This window comes from Homalodisca vitripennis, unplaced genomic scaffold (genome assembly GCF_021130785.1).
Source record: "Homalodisca vitripennis isolate AUS2020 unplaced genomic scaffold, UT_GWSS_2.1 ScUCBcl_3950;HRSCAF=9793, whole genome shotgun sequence".
NCBI lineage: Eukaryota > Metazoa > Arthropoda > Insecta > Hemiptera > Cicadellidae > Homalodisca > Homalodisca vitripennis.
The window spans coordinates 65,342-85,179 of record NW_025780088.1 but is presented as its reverse complement, the minus strand read 5'-3'; the positions used below and the strand labels follow the sequence as shown (position 1 = coordinate 85,179).

Sequence of the window (19,838 nt, the reverse complement as noted above, 5' to 3'; positions counted from 1 at the left end):
GTGGGTTTTTGGTGGATTACTGGTGTATTTGGTGGATTACTGTGTTGTCTAATTCAAATTCAAATTCAAATGGTTTATTGTCAGAATACAAAATATGTATATAACAGTAGATATGAATATGCCGATTCTAGACCACTTTTGGGACAGACAGAAAATCAAGGGAAAATACTGTTTAAAGGACAATAAACGAATCTGTAAAATCAAACAGTATGGCGGTTCTAGCTCACTTTTGGGACAGACAGAAAATCAAGGGAAAATACTGTTTAAAGGACAATAAACGAATCTGTAAAATCAAACAGTAAGGGGTTCCTAGACCACTTTTGGGACAGTCAGAAAATCAATGTAAAATACTGTCCATTGAACAATAAACAAATCTAAGAAATCTAACAGGAAAGCACGAATGTTAAATAACCGAATCTTTAGCTGTTTTACTGTTCAATGTATGCTTCTACATTTATAAGCCGTTTTAATGAAAAAATCCAGAAATCTTAATAAAAAATCTTTATTCTACAAAGTTAATTGTTATAATTTCTTTATCTTTTATAGTCTTCTTTCCAGTAACAATCAAGTGTAATTTTTCATTTTTGTTTAATTCTTTAATCTTTTTTTCATCCAAAACAGTCAAAAATCTGTTCGGTAAGTGTACTTTACAATCTTCCAACTCGGCAATTATTGTAAACCCGAATTTATCTTTCATTTTCTCCAAATTCAAAATTTTGTATTTCTTATTTTCTTCCAATTCATTTAACTTCTTATACTCTTTAAACTTACATTCTCCAATATCATTTAACTCTTTCAAGAACTCCATTTAAATAGAAAAAATTCAAAGTCAAAAAGTGCAAAACCATTTCTCTCGGTCGACCTTTTCTCCTCCCTCTGTCTCTTTCTCTCTCCCTCTCTTTTTATGCCTATGACACGATCACTTCTGCCGTTTATAGGCTAGGATCTATATTCAGGCTAGAGAGAGAGAGAAGAGCGAGATACGGATAGAGAAATGGTTCCGGAATACGATCTGAATACTTCTGAACTTGGTGTTTCTCCGCTATGGCCACTCGCATTGAAACAGTTCAGAAGTAAACTTCCTAACCGACCAAAACCGAATTCGCGGACATATATACTCAGCAACACAATACAACAGCCCATCGAGAAGTAAAAATTTAAGAAATTAATTTAAAATATAATTTGAAAATTACAAGTAACAAAATGTACGCATATTTAAAATAGGTAAAATTATCTAACATTTTGAAAAAGAAAATGTTATAATAGTAAACGGGAACACAATTTTTATTCTTAAAAGCAAATCTGCATTACCGACATTTTAGTTCCGAAAGATTGCGCTGTGTGTATCAATGACAGTCGAGGTGTGCTACTACAGACCGACCATCACGATAATCGCTTCGCCTGCGTCATATCCGTAGTGATATCACGCCGTGAGAGGCGCAATCGTTGGTTTACAAGCACCATTTAGTTAAATAAATTTTTCTATCTAAATGGAGCGCGAAAAAATATCATGTCCGTTCTGCAAAAAAGAAATTTTAAGAAAAAACTATGATCGCCATTATAATTCTAAAAGTCACGAAAAAAACAAGCAAATTTACGATAATGAACTAAATTATTTAAGACAATGGGCTAGAGAAAATAAAATTGCCGATCACGAAAACATGTTTAATATTGAGAAATTACGTGAATTAAAGAGAAATTTCAAAGTTGAAAAGAAAAATCTCGACCTATTTAATGATGAAAAACTTCATTCAATAGCTGAAAAGTTGGCTATCGGTACTAACGATAAAACCAAGTCTGAAATGATCGAAGAAATTGATAAAACTCTTAAAGTAAAATCCGAAAATATCATTGATGTAGTTTTATCCTCAATACACGGTCTTTTCAAGCAATACATTTTAACAAACTTGAACGACAATTCCATGTCAATTTACAAATATCTTTCAATTATGCGGATATTAAATTAAAAGTTTAATCGAGAAATTTCAAGAAAATGTTAAAAATATGAAGGGCTATCTCTCTTTGGAATGTGAATACGAACGAACTTTAGTGAATGGTGAACCGCAAACATGTCTAATGTATTTTACTATCAAAGCAGACGAAATCTTTGACGTAAACGACTTTATTACTAAGCAATTTAATAAATTAACACATCGAGAACAAACGAATAATCCAAATAAAGGTTCCGGATGGACATTTAAAAGTTGTAAACAACTAGTTTTGAGCCTTAACAAACACGAAATGATGAATGCAGGATCATACATCGATTTACCAAAGAATATCAAAGATAAAAAAGCTTGTATAAATATAAAAAATAGAGATGATTTTTGCTTTATTTACTCAATAAGATGTGCTATTGAAAAACCAGAAAGAGACTGTGAACGTGTAAAGCAATACGAAAAATTTGTGAATGACGAAATATTTTCAGGTTTTGAGTATCCAATGTCTCTGAAAGATATACAAATATTTGAAAAACGAAGCTACAATTCCAAGTATAAGTATCCAACAATGTCTATCAATGTCTACAGTTTTGATGAAAATATTAACATTGTTCCGTTACAAATTTCTGAAAAATATGACGCTGAAACAAACATTGATTTATTGTATGTTAAACAAGATGATAAATCTCATTATGTTTTGATAACCGATTTAAATAAGCTTGTTTCTTCGCAGTTGTCTAAACATAAAGAAAGAAAATTTTTGTGTAGAAGATGTTTAAGCCATTTTTACAAATCTGGAGATTTAACAGATCATTTAGAAATTTGTAAAAATCATGAAGTTTGTAAGCCAATTATGCCATTTCCAGGTCAAACAACTAAATTTACTAATTATCAAAAGAAATTTAACCATCCGTACGTAATTTATATGGACTTTGAGAGCATATTAGAAAAAATTCCGACATGCAAGAACAATCCACAAAGATCGACTACAACCAAGATTCAGAGGCACATTCCTTATGGTTTTACTCTATATTTAGTGTCGAATGTGACCAATCGCATGTACAAACCGATATGTTATCGTGCCAAAAATGAAGAAGATTTGAAAAACGTCCCGACAAAATTGTTTGAAGAACTCAATAAATTATCGAAATACATAGCAAAAAAATATAATTCTAAGAACATGAAACCTATGAAATTGACAGAAGAAGAAGAAATTTCGTATCAAAATTCAAACGTTTGTCATATCTGTGAATGGTCTGCTTATGATGTTGGGTCAATTCAGTATGGTTTTACTCCTGATAGTTGGAAAGATAAGAGTTATAATAAAGTGAGAGATCATTGTCATTTAACCGGCAAGTTTCGAGGCGCAGCTCATGCATGTTGCAATCTAAATTTGAAATTTCCTCAGAATATTCCCGTTTTCTGCCACAATATGTCAAATTACGATACTCATTTGTACATAAAAGAATTGGCTAAACAATATGGAAATGTTGATTTGATTGCAAACACCGATGAAAAATATATAAATTATTCTGTAAATTCTGGATATGGCTATGAATTCGAAGGTGATAAGCCAAGAAAATTCATCAAGTTTTCGTTTGTAGACACGTTCAGATTCATGGCCTCGTCTATAGAAAAGTTAGCTAAAAATCTAAAGAGAGAAGACTTCAAACATACAAATCATTTTATACAAGATGGACTGAATGAGATAATAGAAAGACAGCCAAATGACGACGACGAGATTTTTAAAATTCTATCTGGAAAAGGAATATTTCCCTATGAATTTATCGACAGTATTGAAAAACTTGATTACACAGAAGAATTGAGAATTCAAGATTTCTATTCACTTTTGACAGACGAGAGCATATCTGAGAAAGATTTTCAACACTACTTAAATGTTTGGAACAAATTAAAAGAGAAAAATCTAGGAAATTACTCTGATCTCTATAACATTCAAGATGTTCTATTGCTCGCTGATATCTTTGAAAATTTTAGGAATATTTGTTTGAATTGCTATAAGCTTGATCCAGCACACTATCTAACAGCTCCCAGTCTTGCATGGGATGCTATGTTAAAATTAACGAAGATAGAATTACAATTAATTAGTGATTATAATATGTATTTGATGATCGAAAAAGGTATTCGCGGAGGCATTTCTCAGTGTATTAAACGATATGTGAAAGCAAATAACAAATATTTAAAAGATTTTGATAAGACAAAGCCCGAAAACTATTTACTCTATCTCGATGCAAACAACCTTTATGGGTATGGTCTTATGCAAAAACTGCCGTTTAGTGATATCAAGTGGATGGATCCTAAAACGTATACAAAAGAAGAGTGGCAAGAAACAATTTTAGAACTCACTGGCGACGAAGATTATGGCTATATTCTCGAAGTCGATCTTGGATATCCAACAAATTTACACGAACATCACAAGGATTTACCTCTTGCTCCAGAACATTTTAAAAACAAACTTTGCACAACTCTACTGGATAAAACTGAATACGTTGTTCATTCGAGAAATTTGAAGTTCTATTTGGAACAAGGTATGATTTTGAAACATGTGAATAGAGTTATTGCATTCGATCAGAAGCCTTTTATGAAAAAGTACATTGATTTTAACACAAACATGAGGACCAAAGCTACAAGTGACTTTGAGAAAGATTTTTACAAGCTTATGAACAACTCAGTTTTTGGAAAAAGTATGGAAAATGTGCGAAATAGATGTGATATAAAACTAGGAAATGAAGAATTTTCAATGAAACAGGCCAGGAAAACAAACTTCAAATGCTTTAATATCTTTGACGACAACTGTATAGCGAGTCACATGTACAAACAAAAGGTTAAATTTAACAAACCGATTTACATAGGATTTTCAGTTCTCGACCTCTCAAAATTGCTAATGTATGAGTTTTATTACACCAAATTAAAGAAGTTTGATCCAGATTTGAATCTGTGTTACATGGATACAGACAGTTATTTCCTAGAATTGAAACGAGATCCTTTTAAAATTATTAAAGAAAATATAGATGACTTTGATACAAGTGATTATCCAAAAGATCATGAATGTTTCACTACTAAAAAATAAGAAGGTAATAGGGAAATTCAAAGATGAGTTAAATAGCGAAGTTTTAGAAGAATTTTGTGGTTTAAGGTCTAAGATGTACTCGTACAAATATCTAGATAAAAACCCAGTTAGGTGTAAAGGAATTAAGAGAAGCGTTGTAAATAAAACAATAAATATCGAAAACTTGAAGAGATGTTTGTTCGAAGATAAAGAAGAATTTAGGGAGATGACAGTCATCAAAAGTTATAAACATGAGTTGTACACTGTTACCATAAACAAGCTGGCACTGAACGCTAAAGATGATAAGAGAATTGTCCTAGAAAATAAGATCGATACAGTACCGTATGGCTATAAAACAGATATATTAGACGAATTAAATAAACTTGGAAACTTTGATATGTAAATGGAAGATGATTTAATTCACTATCACAAGTGTAAAAAAGAAAACGAAAAATATAGATTCTAAAATTGTTCAAACTCAAAACGGATTGTATAGAATTGCTGCAAAATGTTCAAAATGTAAGACAAACAAGAGTAAGTTTATAAAGAATCCAAATCCAAAACCTGTTAAGCAAGAATTGAAGACTAAAGATGAGATAGAGATTGAAGCTCGAGAAATTCATGCACCAGTACGAAAAAAGTTTAAAAAGAGAAAAATTATAACATTAGGAATTGACGATTTATGGGCAGCAGATTTAGTTATAATGTCTAACTATTCAGATCAAAATGATGGATTTAAGTATATGTTAAATGTTATTGATACTTTCTCAAAATATGCTTGGTCAAGAGCTATCAAAAGAAAAAACGGCAAGGATGTTTCAAAAGCTGTCGAAGATATAGTAAAAGATGCCATAAGGATCAATCACAAACCTCCTAACCTACTTCATACAGATAAGGGTTTAGAGTTTAAAAATAAAGAATTTAACGATGTTTTGAGGAAATACAACATTAAGATTTATCATACTGAAAACGAAGAGAAATCAAGTATTGTAGAGAGATATAACAGAACTCAAAATGAGAGAATGAAAGTAATTTTTGAGATTAATAAAAAACTTTAAATGGATCGATATTCTTCAAAAAATCGTAAACAATTATAACGATACAGTTCACAGCACAATCAAAATGAAACCGAAAGACGTAGATAAGGATGCAGAAAAGGAGTTATTAGAGACCGTTTTCAAGTATGTTCCACCTGAAATTCACACGAAAACTAAATTTAAAGTCAATGATCATGTAAGAATTGTTAGTAAAAAACAAACATTTTCGAACAAATATAAGAACAATTGGTCAAGAGAAATCTTTGTGATTTATCAAATTAATAACACAGATCCTGTAACTTATAGTATAAAAGATTTAAATAATGAAGAAATAACCGGAAAGTTTTATGAATATGAATTGAAGAAGTCAAAACTGTAATATAAATTTTCTATATATAAATGGCGCATCAAAAGAAATGTACAAAGTGCAAAGAATTTAAAGATTTAAATGAATTTTATAAAGATAAAAATAGGAAAGATGGAATGCATTATAATTGCAAAGATTGTGAAAGGGAATATCATAAAGAATTATATGATAAAATAGAAAAATTAACTTTGGAAGATAAAGAATGTCTTAAATGTAAAGAAACTAAAAAAATTTCAGAGTTTAATAGTGATCACTATAGTAGAGATAAGAAAGACTCATATTGTAAAGATTGTGTAAAGAAGAATCACCATAGATTATATTATGAAGATACTCAATGTGAATGTGGAAGAACTATAAAATGGTTAAATAATTATCAAAAACATTTACAAACAAAATATCATAATTCAAGAGTTTAACATTTTCATCGTGTAATAATTTTTTCTATATAAATGGAGTCTCAAAAGAAATGTACAAAGTGTCAAGAAGAGAATAGAAAAGACTGTTATTGTAAGGAATTATACGTTAAAATGGACAAATTAACTTTAGAAGAAAAAAATTGTTACTTTTGTAAAGAAATTAAAAATATTTCTGAATTTAATAACTGGCAGTATAGTAAAGATAGAAAAGATGCTTTTTGCAAAGATTGTGCTAAAAAAATTTTCAGCGAAAGTTATAAAAACGAAATGCCTTGTGAATATGAAAAAAAAATTCTACGATGGTTACCTAGTTATGCTAAACATTTACAAACAAAATATAATAAATCGAGAGTTTTTAGTAAAATTTAGAAACATTTTCATCGTGTAATTTAGATATTCTATAAATCAGTCGAGATTCTGCCATATTTGTAGTAAAATGATTTCCGTCGTATAAAATATTCAAAGATTCTTTCATTTGGTTATACAGATTGATAGAATTTGGTTCGTCATCAATGAACAAAATCTCTAATTCAGGATAATTTATTTTTAGATGTTTTAATCGGTTTGGTATTTCTCGTTTCTGAGCTCTGATAACGTAATAAGGATATTCCCACATGTGATTCTTCTTAATTAATACAAAAACATGGTGTTTTTTCTTATCAAAATCTTTACATACCATATCTCTCTTCATTAATTCCATTCGCAATTCTTGATTCTCTATTTTCAAGGATTTCATTTGACCTGAAATTTGTAACTGTTTTATTTCATCTTTTAACTGCTTATTTTCGTTTTCAAGTTTGTACACACCAAATTTACGAATACTTGGTAAAACTTCTTCTAAAACCCAATCTTGAAACATTTCTGCTATTTTCATTTTAGATTTCAAGATTAAAGAATATATGCCTGCTTCATTTATGAAAACAGTGTTTTTTTGAAAGTTTGAAGGCGGGGGCGAATCACCCCTACCTTCAGAATGTATGTTTTTGAAGCTTTTTTTATATTTTTCTTTGACATGTTCTTTAATTGCTTTCTTCGTATCTTTATATTCTAACACCTCTGCAACATCTTTCGCCTTAAACCAAAATTCATTATTTTCGTCAACAAATGTTAAAATTTCTTTATTATTGAATTTGAGTAGATTCACAACTGACTCCATTTAGATAGAAAAAAAAATTTAACTAGTAATTTTTATTTTGAGAATAAAGCCCAGATTCATTGATAAAAACAGTGTCAGGATGAAGATTTTGAAAGGGTCTATGGCATAGACTCTTGTAATTTATACATTCAAAAGTTGTTTTCTTGAAAATTTTGAAGGTAAGCTATTCAATAGCTCCCTTGATTCATCATTCTTTCGACAATCTTAAATATATTGTTGTTTTACTCTCATTATTTAATAAATTTCCCTCAGAGTCTTGTATAGTTAGAACGATTTTTTGAATTCTTTTCATATTTTTTCTAATTGGAATATGGTCTATTTCATTCGGTTTTTCACTGATTTTTGATCCATAAGCAACATTTGGGAAAAAAGTGTACAAAATTTTCAGATTCTTTGTGTAAATGTTCGGTATGATTTTCAAAACTAGGTTCAACGAGATTGCAGTGCACTTCAATTACATCGAACGGTCTAAATTTTGGCGTTTTATTTCCTAAATATACCTGATTTGGCTCAATAGTTTCTTGAACAAACCCTAATAAATCTACAATAATTGCTGAAAACATTATTCTTACTGGTGATTTTATTTGAATTTTATTAGAGAGATAATTTTTTTGCATTTCAAACTTGTTTTCGTCAAAGTTTAAAGATTTATCTGATTGTTTGAATGTTTTCAGATAATTTTTAAGGGAATTTTTTATTTGATCGAAAGTATAATATCCTTTGTTTAAACCATAGTATTTTGTTATGTTCTTCTCACTAAATCCTATGCAATAAGGAGAACTTTCACTAATATTTATTACAAAATTGTCAGAATAAAAACCGCTTAAACCGATAAAATAATTTGATTCTTCCTCTAAGTGTATAGGATGTTCCAAGTTTAAAACTAATTTAGAGCTTTCTGAAGTCAACTTGAACAGCTTCATTTTCGCAAGCGTTGCTTCAAGATGAAAATCTTCTATTTAAATGGAGAAATTTTTAAAGCAAAAAGATCAGATAAAACTTCAAACGTTTGAAGAAAATAAGAAAGATCAACCAATCAGATTGTTAATTGTTGGTTCAAGTGGATGTGGAAAAACAACTTTATTATTGAATTTTATCTACAATAGGTTGATTCCTTATTCCAATTTGTATGTTTTTAGTAAATCTTTAGAACAGGACGCCTATAAAAAATTACAAGAAAGATTTGAAAACATTGAGAAGAACTTAAGTAAGAAAATATCACATTTTTATAATGCTTCTGAGGACATAGTTCCGTTAAGCGAATGTAAACCCAATTCGTTAATCGTTTTTTGATGATTGTATTTTAGAAAATCAAGACGTTATTAAGGAATATTTCGTAATGTCCCGTCACAAAAACATATCTTGTATCTATCTTTCCCAATGCTTTTCAAAGGTTGATAAACAAGTTATTAGAAATAATTTGAATATGTTGTGTGTTTTTTAAGCAAGACGATCACTATTCGAGAAAGATTTACAACAATTATGTGGGATCTGATATGAGTTTTAACCACTTTAATGAATTGTGTGATAAAATTTGGAAAGAAGACTATGGATTTTTAACTATTAATCTAACTTTGAAGCCTAAAAATGGAAAATATTTGAATAAATTTTCTAACATAAATGCTGCTCAGTGGTCTGACAAATCTACTTGATAAAATATTTGTTACAATTATTTTTATATTATCTTTAATTTTTATTTACATTATGAAAATAACAGAAAAACGGTAAATCTGTTCACGTTCCACGTTCACGTTCATGTTTCACGTTCGTGTTTACGTTTCACGGTCATGTTTCACGTTCGTGTTTCACGTTCGTGTTTTACGTTCGTGTTTACGTTTCACGTTCTTGTTCACGTTTTACGTTCCACGTTCACGTTTTACGTTCCACGTTCACGTTTTTTTTTTACGTTCCACGTTCACGTTTTTACGTTCCACGTTCACGTTTTTACGTTCCACGTTCACGTTTTTACGTTCCACGTTCACGTTTCGTGTTCTCGTTTTTACGTTCCACGTTCACGTTTCGTGTTCACGTTTCCACGTTCCACGTTTAAAATTTTCCTAAATAAATGGCGAACGTAACTTCAGAAGAAGCGAAAAAACTTGATCAAATTGAAAAGAAATTAATCAAAGAATTTAAAGAACAGATTCGAATGGATGAAGAAGAACAAGAACTTATTCAAAAAATTAATCAACCTGTAACTTCTGCAATAAAAAATGTTGAGGGCAAAATTGAAAATGTTTTAAGCGATAATCAAAATTTGATGAATTTGGTTCCAGTTGTACGACAATTTGCTGATATTTCGATACCAGAATCTGAGTTTGAATTGCCAAAATTACCATCTTCAACACCATTTAGACCTCGAATCATTGAAGACTCTACCATAGTTGAACCAATAAGTCCTGGAACAACGGATATAATAATTGGTGAAATTGGTAAAAAATTTCTTCCTAGAGCAAAGGATGATAAATTTGGTTTGTATTGGGACAGAAAAAAGAAAAGTTTTATGATTGGAAATTTGCCCGTGAATTTTGAGCATAATGATATCATTATTAATGAAAAAACATATGAAGGAACTCAGGGTTTATGGAGATTATTAACAGGCACTGATGTTCCAAAAGACGGTTTATATTCTGAAGAAGACTTGAAAAAGTATACTGAAATTTTATGGAAATCTGATTCAATTTACAAAAATAATGATCCATCAACTAAGAAACCAAAGTCAAGTAAAGGTAAAAAATATCTCAATTTGATTAAACCAATTTGGGAAAAAAGAATCGAAGGATCAGGTGTGAGAAAATACAGTGATAATAAGATTGAATACAGATATATCGACGATTTGACAAAACTCGATGGAATTATTAATTATATTTATGCTCAAGAAAAGGCTGGAAACAACAATTTTTTGAACGAAAAAGAAAGCGATTAAGGATTTTATTTCGAACAAACTTGATGAAATGATTGAAAAAACCTGATGGAATTAAATATTTAAAACGAGTTTTGCCGGCAATAAGTTCATCTATGATTGAGGGTAGTGGACTTTTGAATGATTTTATCAACAATTTACCTTTTGAATTACACGTACCAACTTATCAGTATCTGGGGCCTGGCACAAAACTCGAAAAAAGACTAAAAAGAGGAGATCCTGGTATAAATAAATTAGATCAAGCTGCTATGGAACACGATATTTTTTATGCAAAACATAGAGACACAAATTCCAGACATATCGCAGATAAAGTTTTGCAAGATAAGGCAATGGATAGATTTTTATCAAAAGATGCTAGTTTAGGTGAAAGATTTGTTGCGCTTCCAACAGCTGGAGCAATGTTTTTGAAGAGAAAACTAGGAATGGGAATCGAAGAGAACTTGAAATTTTAACTATATAAATGGAGGTGAATGTAAATTTCAGCAAAAATCAGAAAGAAAAAATAAAATCCGCTTTTAAGAAGAAAATACCCGTTAGTATTCAATTTAAAATAGATCAACTAAAAAATGGCGAAGATAAGATATTTTTAACAAATAGACAATACAATAAACTCGAAAAACATAAGAAAAACAATAAAGGAACCAGAATAGAATTTTCTTATAATCAGTTGAAAGAACTTAAAAATGGTGGACTTTTGAAAGATTTATTAGATTTTGGAGAAAATATTCCAGTTGTTAAAAATGTTTGTTCCTTATGTTCGTAAAGCTGCTCCAATCGTTAAAAAAGATGTGATTCCTATTGTTCGAAACATTTTAAATTGGTTAGATAAAGAGTTGGAAGATGTTACAGGATCTGGATTAGATGAAAAAACTTTGAATTACGTGAAATCAAACATTGAAAAAAAAATTTAAACCTTTAACATTCGGGGAATTGGAAGAAATCTGCAAAAATATTAAACATTTTAGAGGAATCTTCATGAGAGATACATTACCTGAAAAAGTTAAGAAATTTGAATGTGGAATTGTGAATTTAGACTCGATTATGGGAAGTGGAACGCATTGGATTTGTTATTATAAAAATGATAAGAATGCATGTTATTTTGATTCGTATGGAAGAATTGAGGACAAACCACCTATAGAATTGATTAAATATTTGAAAAAAATCAAGCGTCTACTACAATGATTCTCAGATTCAAGACTATAAAGATCCCCCAATTTGTGGTCATTTATGTGTTTTTGTTTTGAATGAACTGAGTACTGGTAAAGATTTTAAAGAAGTTGTTAACAAATTATTACTTAATAAATATGGATTCACAAAATATTTTTGACGTATTTGGAACACAAATTATTCAAAATGTAGATAATAGTTTGAATTTTGATAGTTTGAGAAATGAGTTTGATAACAAGTTAGAAAATTTATTACAAAACCTTCCAGATTCAGATATGTTTGCTGTCGAGATTGAAGATTTTAAAGCAGAATATGATAACAAACTTGCAAATTTCATGAGTTCAAATGAAGTTGCTGATAAAATAAAAACATTGGAAAAAGAAGTTGATGATGGTGTAAAAAAATTATTTACCAATTTAATGTCTCATATCGAAAAAGCTGATAAAATTACTGAAGCGATCAAAGTTGAAAAGAATTATGTTAGTTTAGCTAATAAAAAAAGAATTGTCGGTGTTCGACCTGGTATTGACAAACATGATGTTGTTGTTAAAGAACAAATTTTAAAACCTCTAAAATTATCAGAAAACATCGATATTGTTGATTTACATGATCCGAATGTTAAAAATGCCTTAGATTTTAAAGGAAAAAGAATTAGCGGTGTTAGTAAAGGAATTAATCCATTTGATGTTGTTGTAATGATTCAATTAGAAGATCCTATTAAAATGTTTAATGAACTAAAACAAAATTATGAGAATCATAAACAGCATGTTAAAGATTTTACAACAGAAGTCTATGAAAAACTTGATGAAAGAAGTAAAAGATCAGTAGACGATGTTGGTGAATTACTTGATAAAGTAAATAAACTAGAAGAAAACTTTAATACATATAAAAATGATGTTGATGTATTAGTTGGTGAAGTAATTAACAAAATTCTGGAAGATTTTGATACACATTTCAATGAGAAAGTAAACATTTTTGAAAATTTTGGTACACGTTTCAATGAGAAAGCAACACATAATAATGAATTACTTAAAAGAATAGAAGATCGATACTCTTTATATCTCGATAAAGTAAATAAACTAGAAGAAAACTTTAATAAATTTAAAGAAGATGTTAATAAAACTTTTGAAAATATTGATAACAGATTTAATGGATTAGGCGGCTATGATGACTAATTTTCCTTATATAAATGGCGCTCATATATTGTGTGAGATGTAAAGAAAAAACTGCAACAAATGATATAAAATACTATGCAAACATCAATGGAGTTAAGAGAATTTCTGGAAAATGTGCTGAATGTAACTCAAAAAAGAGTCAATTTATAAAAACTTGATTTTGAAATTTTTTCTTAATAAATAGAGATGGCGGGACATTACAGTGCTTTCGATCTTTTTATAATGCAACACGAAAGAGATTTGAAAAAAGAACATTGGGATGACATTTCTCAAAAATATGAATTATCCGAAGATATGATGAGATTATACGTAAACAAATTGAATTGGTATAACATTGCTAAATATCAAACTTTATCATCAGAGTTCATTCAAGAAAATATACATTATCAATTAAAAGATCATATGTCTGTTCTTTGTCTCTATCAACACTTGAGTATAAAGTTTTTGGATGAAAATAAAGATACAGTTGATTGGAACAATATTATAGATAGCGGTTACTATCCTGTGCAAATTTTATTGAAATATGTGACCGAGATCGCAAAATTTAAGGAAGAGAATCCTGAATATGACGAAGTAGATCATTAAAAATGACTCTAATCTTTTTAATTATTTTACTAAAATTTATATCTTTTCTTATAAAAACGTACATTAGATCGATGAAAAAATGATACACGATGTTTAAAATTTCTAAATTTTCTCTTATTAAATGGCGGACTACAGAAAATATGCTAGTGATATTGAAAGGGCGGAGTTTAAAAATTTCTATCCAATTAGTAAACAACATTTGAATGAACCGAATAAAAGAACTGAGTTTAATATTGATTTTGGAGATAACTTTTGCTCGTCTAACTTCCAGTTTTATATTTCTGGAACTTTAACAAAACAAGATGGTCAAGCATATCTTGGAACTGATAATGTTAGATTAATCGATAATTTTATACCGTTTTTATTTTCTAAGATTGAAGTAAGAAAACACAATAAATTGATAGAAGAAGTCGAAAACTGTGGCCAATTAAGCACAATTAAAGGAACTATTTCGTATTCAAAAAGTGATGTTATTTCTCAAACTTCTAATGGCTTTGAATCAGATTTTAAATTTGGTGTTTTTGAAGCAGCTGGAAATTTATCTCATTTTGGATTAGGATTTTTTGAAAATGTTACTATTCCGATCTATAAAGGAGGATTTTATCTAAGTTTTATAAGAGCAGAAGACGATGATGTGATTCTGAAGACTGCAACTGGAAATGTTATGCCTGTTGATGGAAAAATAACAATTACAGATTTTTTTATTAGAGTTCCAATGATTGATTATAAAACCACGAGTAAAATTAGGTTGATTGATGAAATTACAAAAAGTCAAAACATTATGTTTAATTTTCTAGATTGGCAATGTATTGAACAAAAAGGTATTTCCGGAACAACTTATTCGTTCGATATCACAAATATTTATAGAAATGTCTTCAATCCCAAGTTCGTTATCATCGGTTTTCAAACAGATAGACAGAATAATCAAGAAAAAAATCCTTCAAAGTTTGATAGTTTGGATGTAAAAAATATCAGAGTAAAATTGAACGGTTCTTATTATCCAGATGAATTACAAAATTTAAACATTTCCGGAGGTCTTTTCAGAATCATGTATCAGATGTATCAAGATTTTAAGAAAGTTTACTGTAATAATAAGGAAATGTATTACAATCCTAAAGAATTTTTAGCGAATAGACCTATTTATGTCATTGATACAACAAAGAGTTTGACAAATATTTCTGGTTCAAAGAACGATATAATTATCAATATGGATTTTCAAAAAGCTGTTACAAACGCGATTTGTTATGTTGTTGTTGTCTCTGAGAAATTTTTAGCCTATGATGTGATTAAGAACGATATTAGAGAAATTCAGTAGTTAATGATGTTCATATTATTCTCTTTCATTCCTTCTAATATTTCAAAAATATACTCTTTCGCCACTGAAAAATCCCGATTTCTCCCGTAATAATCTTTATAATCGTACACATAATATCCTAAATAGTTGTACAATAGAATGAAATTATTTCTATTTATCTCTGTTGTAGAAATGTAAACACAAACATTTGCGCTGAAAAATTTATATCTCGGCAGACTTAGTTCCATAATCTCCATTTATAAAAAAATCTTTTTGTTTAAATGGAAGAGTATAATGCCAACTGTTACAAGTGTTATAATAGAGGAGAAATTATTGATAAAAAATATTTATTTTGTAGAGATTGTAATTTAATTTTGTACGAAAGACCTAAACCTAAGAAATTTCGAAATAAACTAACACATTTGAATAATCTGCTTACAAAATTGCAATACGGAGACAAGAAGCAAACAAAATTTGTTACAGAATTTAGAAAACAGAATAAAAATTTTTACTTATCTCTTGGAGCCATTGACAAAATTATTTTCCTTTTCAAAGAATACATTAGGTTTGTAGGTATCGATACACACGTTTATTATGAAAAGATATTACCTGTATTTTTTCATTATCTGGATGTTGAATTTGTTTATGATTTTGAACCAGAAATCCTCGATGATTTTATAGTACATTTGGAGAAAGTAAATGAAGAACCTCTTCAAACAATGAAGATGTTGGCAATTCCCTCGACTTCTCGAGTGATTGTTAGCAAATTTCATTTTTTCCGTCTTTGAATATTTTCTATTTAAATGGAGTTCTTGAAAGAGTTAAATGATATTGGAGAATGTAAGTTTAAAGAGTATAAGAAGTTGAATGAATTAGAAGAAAAAAAGAAGTACAAAATTTTGAATTTGGAGAAAATGAAAGATAAATTCGGGTTTACAATAATTGCCGAGTTGGAAGATTGTAAAGTACACTTGTCGAACAGATTTTTGACTGTTTTGGATGAAAAAAAGATTAAAGAATTAAACAAAAATGAAAAATTACACTTGATTGTTACTGGAAAAAAGACTATTAAAGATAAAGACTGTGTTACAATTAACTTCGTGGAGTAAAGATTTCGAAGATTTCTGGATTTTTTCATTAAAACAGCTTAAGAAATTAGAAGCCTACAATGAACAGTAAAACAGCTATAGATTCGGTTATTCAACATTCGAGTATTATAAATTCCACAATTTATGTTGTCATACTGTCATGAAAAATTGCTTGAATACAGTTTACCATAGTTTATTTAAGTAAATTGTATTGTGAATTGTTTTTACATATTTATGGTGTATTGAACAGTATTTGTATTGATTTTTGGGCTGTCCCAAAAGTGTCCTAGAACCCTCATATTCATATCTACTTATAACAACGTCATATTATAAATAATCTATAGCTTACTTTAAATAGCCTTACTTCTTATCACAGTTAAAAATTCATCAACAGTGTACAAACATGAATCTACTAACATTTTCTTTACAACATTTTTAAAGTTTGATCTGTTTAATACCTTGATATGATTGGGCAAAGCATTGTAATATTTGATTCCCTGATATCTAAAACTGACTTGAGTGCTAGCAAAGTTACATTTTGGTACAACTACATTATTTCTATTACGAGTACTATAACTATGAACATCACATTGATTAATAAATAATGATAAATTATCTCTGACATATAACAAAACATTTAATACATAAATAGACGGCAATGTTAATACACCTAATTTTACAAACAGTGGTTTACAGTGCTCACGACTCTGGACATTACATATAAGCCTGACTGCTCTTTTTTGTAACACAAACAGTTTATTCGCAATCTGAGATTGGCCCCACAAAGTTACTCCATATGTTAAGAAACTATGAATATAGGCATAGTACATAAAAAGCAAGTGTTTAGCAGATATAGTTCCATTAAGGGATCTTATAAGAAAAATACCTCGGGAAATTCGAGAAGCTACATAATCAATATGAGTTTGCCATTTAAGATTGGGTTGTATAAAAATGCCAAGAAACTTAAGACTTAAGTCCTCATTATCACTAGGCCTATTAGATAAGGTAATATGTAAATCTTGAATTTTTTTATCATTTACACAGAGCTTATTTGCTGCACACCAATCATCTACAATTGCGGTCTTAACACTAAGTAGCTCATTACATTCGTTCCTCGTTTTTGCGCAGACCTTGAGACCCAAGTCATCAGCAAACAAATACGTACTAACATAATTATTGTCATTGAGATTAAAAGGCAAGTCATTTATATACAAAATAAATAGAGTAGGTCCCAAAATGGATCCCTGAGGAACAACCTAGCTTAACAGGCCTAGTTTCTGACATAGAGCCATTTAAATGTACATATTGACACCTATTTGAGAGATATGAGTTAAAGAAACTGACAGCAAGTTGACTAAAACCATAAGACCTAAGTTTATTTAATAGAATATGATGATTTACAGTATCAAAGGCTCTGGATAAGTCATAAGATCTGAACTTGACAGATTTTTTTAGTTCCAAACCATCAAAGCAATCATTTATGAAGGACTGGACTGCGCCAACGGTACACCGCTCAGCTCGAAACCCAAATTGACAAGTGCTGAGTAAATTATTGGTTTCGAGATAGCAAACCAACTGCTTATGAACTAGCCGCTCCAACACCTTTGACACTGCTGTAACAATAGTTATAGGCCTATAATTACAAGTTTGGTCCTTTGGACCCCTCTTATGTACTGGAATCACTTTGTTTATCTTTAGTACATCAGGAAAAATACCTGTCCTAACACTTTCATTATATAAATAAGTTAGAATTTCACAGATTGAGTTGGCAGCCATTTTCAGAATAGGAGCACTTATACCATAACAATCGAGACATGTGCTATTACTTAAACTAAGTATAGCTGCATGAACATCTTCCACTTTAAATTCATTCAGGCAAAAGCTTACTGTAGAGTTCCACTGAGCACAGTGCTTACCAAGGTAGAAAGAATAGTCATTATTGCTAGGTGGAATACTTTTGCAAGTCTCCAAAACTGAGCCAACAAAATATGAATTAAAACTATCAGGTTCCAGTACATGAGATGAGTTAGATGACATACTATTAGCCCTGACAGATTTATTAATAATGCTCCAAGCAGCTTTACTTTTGTTTGTTGCTTTATCAAGTAAAGTGTTATTAAAGTCAAGCTTTGCTTTTTTTATTTCATTTCTGTAAACATTTTTAAGATTTCTATATTTATTTCTAATATTAATATTTTTCTCATTGCTTGTGTTTTTTATAATATAATAAAGTCTATCAAGCTCCTGCTTTGTCTTATTTAGACCTTCATGATACCAGGCAACATTTACTTGTTTAGATTTAGATTTCTTATTTTTTAAAGGCATAGCACAGTTCAGAGCCAATAAGAACTTTTCTAGAAATAACTTAAACTTAAGGTTAACATTTGACTTAACAACATAAATATCATTCCAATTAGTGAGTCCTAGGTAAGACGCAAAAAGTGAGGAGCCCAAAGTAGAAATGGGTCTAACAATAAACATTTGTGGTATAATCCTAGACATTACATTGTCTAAAGTAGCTTTGAAGAGGATGGCCATATGGTCTGAAGCACCAGTGTCAGGGTCCCCACCCGACCGTGAAAACCGTGAAACCGGGAATAAGCCGTGAATTTCGTTCACCGTGAAAAAACCTTAAATAAGCCGTGAATTTTGTTTACATACCGTGAAAATCTCTACAACTTTTGAATAAATAAAATCAACACGGGTCGTCGTCAGACGATCATATGGGAAAGTTGACCTTCGCTATTGCAAAGTAAAAAGTAGCACGCAATGTAGGGGATAGACCACGAAGTTTGACAGGTGCTGCTATCTGAGCGATTTTACTGATAATATGGTTTATAAACAAATGAGGAAAAGGAAGGGCCTGTGGGAGATGACGCTTCCGGCTCAAATCACGTAAGGCCTGTCTTTGTCTGTCGGCAGGTTCCGGGCCTTGGCTACGCTACGCGGCTGTAAACAAGGCATTCTCTGATTGAACGCGAGATTAATAACACAATTTAATTACTTGATAGATTGTCGTTTAATGTAAACACTTTTCGTATTGGAGTTTTATTGTATCAGATATAGTCTATTATTGTTTTCATAAAATAAAAAAGTATACAAATCCTTAATCTAATGTAAGGAATTTAAATTACATTTTAACTTAATTTCATTCTATTAAATCCCTTATTTTATTTAAATATTAATGAGAAAAATGCTATTCAGTACGATATCTATATCGTTGTGTGTAATGACTGTTAACACAATGTAATAATTATAAAAAATTTTAATTTATGGTGGACAATAAATTGAATTAATTTAGGGTCTTGCGTAAATAAATAGTATAATAATGTGACGGAGCAGAACCTACACGACACATATCAATTAACGCAGCGAGACCATAACTTTATAGGCCTATATAACTGTTTTAATTACCAGTAAGGTCGTTTGAGAAAACAATTTTATTTTTCATCTCTTTAGATATTAAACGGTAGTGATATGCGTTTTCCTTATCAATAATATTTTTTATGATTCCTAAGCTGCATGGATATTACGAGTGTACACGGTTTAAATCTTTTATGGTGAATGTGTGTTTAAATTGTATAATGTATTAGTAAAATATTACAAATGAAACGTCATGTTAT

The 19,838-nt window shown here is 29.9% G+C and overlaps 1 protein-coding gene across 1 annotated transcript in view; it reads left to right on the top strand.

The window, feature by feature from the left end:
• The window catches only part of LOC124372758, a 50,358-nt gene that overhangs the window by 14,770 nt on the left and 15,750 nt on the right, over window positions 1-19,838 (top strand). The gene's annotated exons all lie outside the window — the stretch shown is intronic.